Raw genomic sequence first — 6,096 nt, 5'->3', positions numbered from 1 at the left:
TATACATAAAACTTATTTTTTTTCTTGCATAATGGCTCTGGCTAGCACTTCCAGTACCATGTTAATAAGATTGGTGAGTGTAGGCACTCTTGTCTTGTTTCTGGTCTTAGAGGAAAAGCTTTCAGGTTTTCATCATTGAATATGCTATTATCTCGGATCTTGTCATTTATAGCCATTATAATATTGATGTATATTTCCTCTATACCTAATACGTTGAGAATTTTAGTCATAAAAAGATTTTGAGTTTTGTCAAATGCTTTTTCTGCATTGATTGAGATTATCATACATTTATCCTTCCGTTAATATTGTGTATTGCATTTATTGATTTGCATTTGTTAAACCTCCCTTGCATTCCAAGGGTAAATCCCACTTGATCATAGTGTATGGTCATTTTAATGTGCAGTTGAATTCTCTTCACTAGTATTTTACTCAGCATTTTTACATCTAGGAAGAATTTCAGAAGGAATGGTGTAAATTATTCTATAAATATTTGGTAGAATTCACCCATGAAACTATTTGGTCCTAGTGTTTTCTTTGTTGAGAGCTTTTTGACTACAACTTCAATCTCCTTATTAATTATAAATCTGTTCAACTTTCCTATATTTTCATTACTCGGTCTTGGTAGGTTGCATGTTTCTGTGACTTTATCCATTTCATCTTGGTTAATGTTTAGAGATATGTGTTTAATATAAGAAAAATATTTCTACTTGGATGGAACAAATAGTTTTATTAGGGCCATGGGTACATCTGTGTTTCTCAGACAATAAACAATGGAGTTCAGGCTGGATGTTAGGTTGGAGTAAACACAAACACTAGCCATCCTTGAGTTGGAGAATAATGACAAGTGAGCCACAGGTAAGCAAGATTCCCAGTGACATAAAACAGAATGACTGTGACAAGATAAGAAGAGCAGGTCAAGGCTGCCCAACAGCCACTAGCAGAGTGGATCTGAGCTATGGTAGAGATAATGAGAATATAGATTATGGTGAGGGCAAAGGCACTGACAATGAGGGACCCACCCACAGCAAATTCAACTTCATCATTGGTGCGGGAGTCACTGCAAGAGAGCCTCATGATGAGGAAGCTGTCACAAAAAAAGTGGTCAATGATGTTGGACCCACAGAACAGGAGAGATAAGGTGTTAATGGTGTGGGACATGACACAGATAGCTCTGCTTGACCAAACCACAATGACAAGCTTTGCACACAATTTCCTGATCATAATGACATAGAAGAGAGGCTTGTGGATGACTAAACAGCAGTCACATGCCGTGGATGTGAGCGAGAGGTACACAACATTAAGAATAAAAAGAGCTGAGCCACACATTCCCAAATGGAAAAGATTTTGGAACCCATGACTAACATGAGTAGTGCCCTGGGGATGGTGACCAAGGTGTAGTACTTATTCAAGAAGAAGAAATACATGAGGAAGAAGTACATGAGGGTGTAGAGGCAGTTGTCTCTGATTACATCTGTGATGATGGAGATGTTCCCCAGGATGGCAAAAAGGAAGATAAAAAGGAAAAATGTGGTGCTAATGAGCCTCAGTTCAGGCATGTCTGGGAAGTCCTTGAGAATGAATCTGGTCACAGTGGTCTCATTTGTCGTTTCCTTTTCAAGTCACGGAAAGAGAGAGTCAAAGAATATTTAAGACAATTGTGGCCTTAGTGACATTTAGAGCAAAATACACAATCACAAAATGGTACACAGAGGTAGTCAAAAGTAAATTCAGTCTTCACCATGGTTCACTAACTTTTCCTTACTTTCTATCTTGCTGCTTCTCTTTTAAGTCTGAGGAATAACAGATTCTAAGTAAATGAAAAAGAATAAACATGTATTTATTAAGGTACTTGTTATATACACATATAATGAATAACAAGTGTTGAAATGATTTACGTTACTTAATGCAAAACATGAAATAGCCTTATCATTCAGTAATTATCCCCTCAACAACTGCTATGTTCACTGCATTAGGCAGACGTTGCTGGGAGTGGGGGAGCAAGGAAATGGCTATAACACGAATGTTCACAGAGGTTTAGCAAATATTGTAAAAATGTCTGAGCAGATCAGGAGCAAGTAGTGATGGGATTGCTAAAGGTTTTCCTATGAGATTTCAGGTACCACAATGCCAAATCTCATAATTTTTCAGTAAAAATAAATGTTCTGATTTCAGCATAACATTTCCCATTGTTTCAAACAGAACAACTGTGGGCTGGATTTGACCCAGTGGCCTCTGCTACACGCATGAGTATATCCAATCCCTGGGTCTTCTCTCACAGAGGAAGTCTTGCTAGACTATGATTTTGAAATTCACAATTATGAGGCTTTTTTGGGAAAAGCATGTGGGACAGTGTCCTGAAATACTGACCCACAACAGGCTTTGTTTCAGGGTCTACCAGTGCTGCAGACAGCCTCAGTCTGCGGCACTGGAGTGGCTCGTGGTCCGTCACTCTCGCTCCACCTGGAGAGTGTCATCAGGACCTCGCAGACTTAACATTTCAAGTAAGAATGGGAAACCAAGTGTGGAGAAAAGGGCTCTGACTTGAGGAAGAGAGAATCTTTTGTCCCACATGATTTGAATAAAAGGAGAGAGTTACTTTGAAATCAGAGGCAGTCTCCCAAGGTTTGTGTTTAACTGACAACAGTGCTGTAAAAACAAACTGTACTCGTGCAAATTTGATTTTTAAAACACTGATTTAAATTTTCTGTTGAGTGAGTCTGTCACCTCTACAACTTTTATTGTTCATATCATACCTTTTGTGTTATTATGACTAAATGAATTTTAAAATAAAAAATTAACTTATGATAAATGATTTTATGATCTAAATCTCTGTAACTATCTTTATATATGAAATAATTGTGGTTATCTCTGAGAGTGCAATAACAATGACTTTTTTCAAATGTCAGAATGAATCCACATTGGATTTGTTACCACATATTTTTAAAAATAAAATATGTTCAAAACTACTACAAGAACTAATTTAAAACTTCTACTGTTCTAAGCTCTTTAGTAAGTTAAGAAGACATGTAGGAGAAAAGGTATGAGTTTTGGAGAATGTCAATGTTTGCTAGGGCTGCCATAACAAAGTACCACAGAATGGGTGGCTCAAACATCAGAAACTTATTGATTCACAGTTCTGGAGGCCAGAAGTCCTATAAGAAGGTATTGGCAGGATTGGTTTCTTCTGACGTTTCTCTCCTTGTTTTGTAGATGGATTTGTGTCTTCCTGTGTCTCTTCCCATGGACTTTCTTTTTTGTGTATCTGTATCCCAGATTTCCTCTTTTTATAAGGACAGAAGTCGTATTGGATTATAGCCCACCACAATGACCTAATTTTAACTTATTTACCTCTTTTAAGGCCCTATCTTCAAATTAAGCCTCATCCTGATGTACTGGGTTAAGATTTCAACATGGAAATTCTGGAGGGCATACAATTTAACATATAACAGTCAAAAGAAACAAAGCATATTACAAGTTTTTATCTTCAGGTAAGAAAGACTGGGATGTCCAAGGACTACCCATCTAGAAAGGCAAGAGCTGGAGGGAAGATTCTTTGATCTTCGTGACAGGGACGGTGTCTCTGGAAAGGAGACACAAGATGACTGATTTATTTAGGTTCACTTTTGTGTGCCCTCAAGCACAAACTGAGACAACTTTCCTATAAGAGTTGCTCAGAGTAAGGGTAATCTTTCACTGGTTTACTCTAACATCCACTCAATGGGAGTGATGAAACAATATCCTTCAGGTGTCACAGGACTGTGGCCTCAGGGTCATCTGGTTTCAAACTCAGCTAAGAATTTTCACAAGTTACTTAAACTCTAAGAATAGTTCTCTCATCACTTAAATTAAGAAAGCTAATTATAGATATTTCTTAAGATTGTCTTGAGAGTTAGTGACACTGTGTGGATCAAACTCAATGTTTCCTCAGATGCCTAATGAAGGAGTTTGGACACAATGACGTTGGGCTTCCATTATGATATAATAGCCTCAGATTCTAAGTGAGTTAAAATGAAACAGAAAGTCCAAGAGCAGTGATAGGGAAACAAGAGGCTCACTTTGGTACTTCTGGTTGCCTCCACTGTGCTCTCTGCTGGAGCAGACTCCTTGTTCTACCTGGCTCACCATGCCTTCACATCACCTTTCACTCAGCTGACAGACATCTGGTGCTAACCACTCACATCTCAGTACAGTTAATGTGTTCTCTGCCAGATACAGCTGCATTTAAAACTTAATGTTTCCTTATCCGTGAAAAGTACTTTTATTTTAGCCATTTCAGGCTTTAATGCATGGGTATAAATTATGGTTCAAGAATAAGGTGAACTTTTTCCTGAAAAGTAGGGTACCTTGTTAATTTAGTGAATCCCTGGGTTTGCATAACACTAAAATTGGTATTTTCATTATATGTAGATCAGCAGATAGCACATTTGTTACCTGGCTCTAACATGCATGTAGAATCAGACTGGTGTGGTCAAGGTTTAAATTAATTGATTATCTAAATATTTACTGTAGAGTTGTACCTTGTTTGCTTTGATTATGGTGCTTTTTGAATCCAAAGAAACAAGCTGGCGAGCTTTGTAAACCATATTAAGAATCAGCACAGAATCCAATGCACACTAGTACTAGAGCTAACACTTATTCTGTACTTACAGTCTGATTTTAAACCAACCTCATTACCCTTCTGTCAATTTCTTCAATGTCAGGCAGAAATAAGAGTATATGCTTTGCTCCCATTTTTTCATTATGAGAAACTCAATTTAAATAACATTGATAAAATAATAAATACATCTATGATATTACTGTTTCTCTTGAATGACTGCACAAAAGCAGGTAATTTTTTTTTAAGTTCTTGAAAAACTTTATTTCATTGTTTTAACAGTAATCAGTGTGGAACCAAAGAGTTAAGAAAAATTTATTTCTGGTTGCATTTGCAACAACTCTAGGAAATGAATGAATAGAAACTCTTTCACTTTAAGGGAAAAAGTCAGTGTGTTTGTGTCTCTATTTGGGATGAGGGATTTAAAAAGCAGTTGGGGCTGGTCCCGTGGAAGTGGCCTGGGTTAGGGGGTTCGGTTCCCTGGTGCATACCTACACCACTCATCAGCCATGCTGTGGTGGCAACACACATATACATAATTTTTTATTTTTTTCGTTTATTGCAATAACAATGGTTTATAACATTGTATAAATTTCCGGTGTACATCATTATACTTCTATTTCTGCATCGATTACACCATGTTCTCATGTTCACAACCCAAATATTAATTACAATCCATCACCACAAGCATGTGCCTAATTATCTCTTTTGCCCTCCCCGCCCTTCCCTTCTGGTAAACACCAATCCAATCTCTGTCTCTATGTGTTTGTTTGTTGTTGTTATTATCTACTACTTAATAAATGAGATCTTCTGGTATTTGACCTTCTCCCTCTGACTTATTTCACTTTGCATAATACCCTCAATGTCCATCCATGTTGTCACAAATGGCTGGATTTCATCATTTCTTATGGCTGAGTAGTATTCTGTTGTGTATCTATACCACATCTTCTTTATCTGTTCGTCCCTTGATGGGCACTTAGGTTGCTTCCAAGTCTTGGCTATTGTGAAGAACGCTGCAATGAACACAGGAGTGCATGTATCTTTATGCATTGGTGTTTTCATGTTCTTTGGATAAATACCCAGCAGTGGAATAGCTGGATCATATGGTAGTTCTATCTTTAATTTTTTGAGGATTCTCCATACTGTTTTCCATAGTGGCTGCACCAGTTTGCACTCCCACCAGCAGTGTATGAGACTTCCCTTCTCTCCATATCCTCTCTGACACACGTTGTTTCCTGTCTTTTTAATTATAGCCATTCTGATGGGCGTGAGGTGATATCTCATTGTAGTTTTTTTTTTTTTTTTAAATTTTTTGTTTATTGCAGTAACATTGGTTTATAACATTGTAAAAATTTCAGGTGTACATCATTGTACTTCTATTTCTGCATAGATTACATCATGTTCACCACCAAAATACTAATTACAACCCATCACCACACACATGTACCCAATTATCCCTTTCACCCTCCTCCCTCCCCCCTTCCCCTCTGGTAACCACCAAT

At 37.5% G+C, this 6,096-nt stretch overlaps 1 pseudogene; it reads right to left on the bottom strand.

Moving 5' to 3' along the window:
* Positions 1-703: 703 nt before the first annotated feature.
* LOC147912327 (olfactory receptor 8C8-like) lies at positions 704-4,125 on the bottom strand (annotated as a pseudogene).
* Positions 4,126-6,096: the final 1,971 nt, after the last annotated feature.

The sequence above is a fragment of the Ceratotherium simum genome, chromosome 37 (assembly GCF_057802395.1).
Source record: "Ceratotherium simum simum isolate JZ-2026a chromosome 37, ASM5780239v1, whole genome shotgun sequence".
In the NCBI taxonomy this organism is placed as follows: domain Eukaryota; kingdom Metazoa; phylum Chordata; class Mammalia; order Perissodactyla; family Rhinocerotidae; genus Ceratotherium; species Ceratotherium simum.
This window is presented reverse-complemented; position numbering and strand designations above follow the sequence as displayed.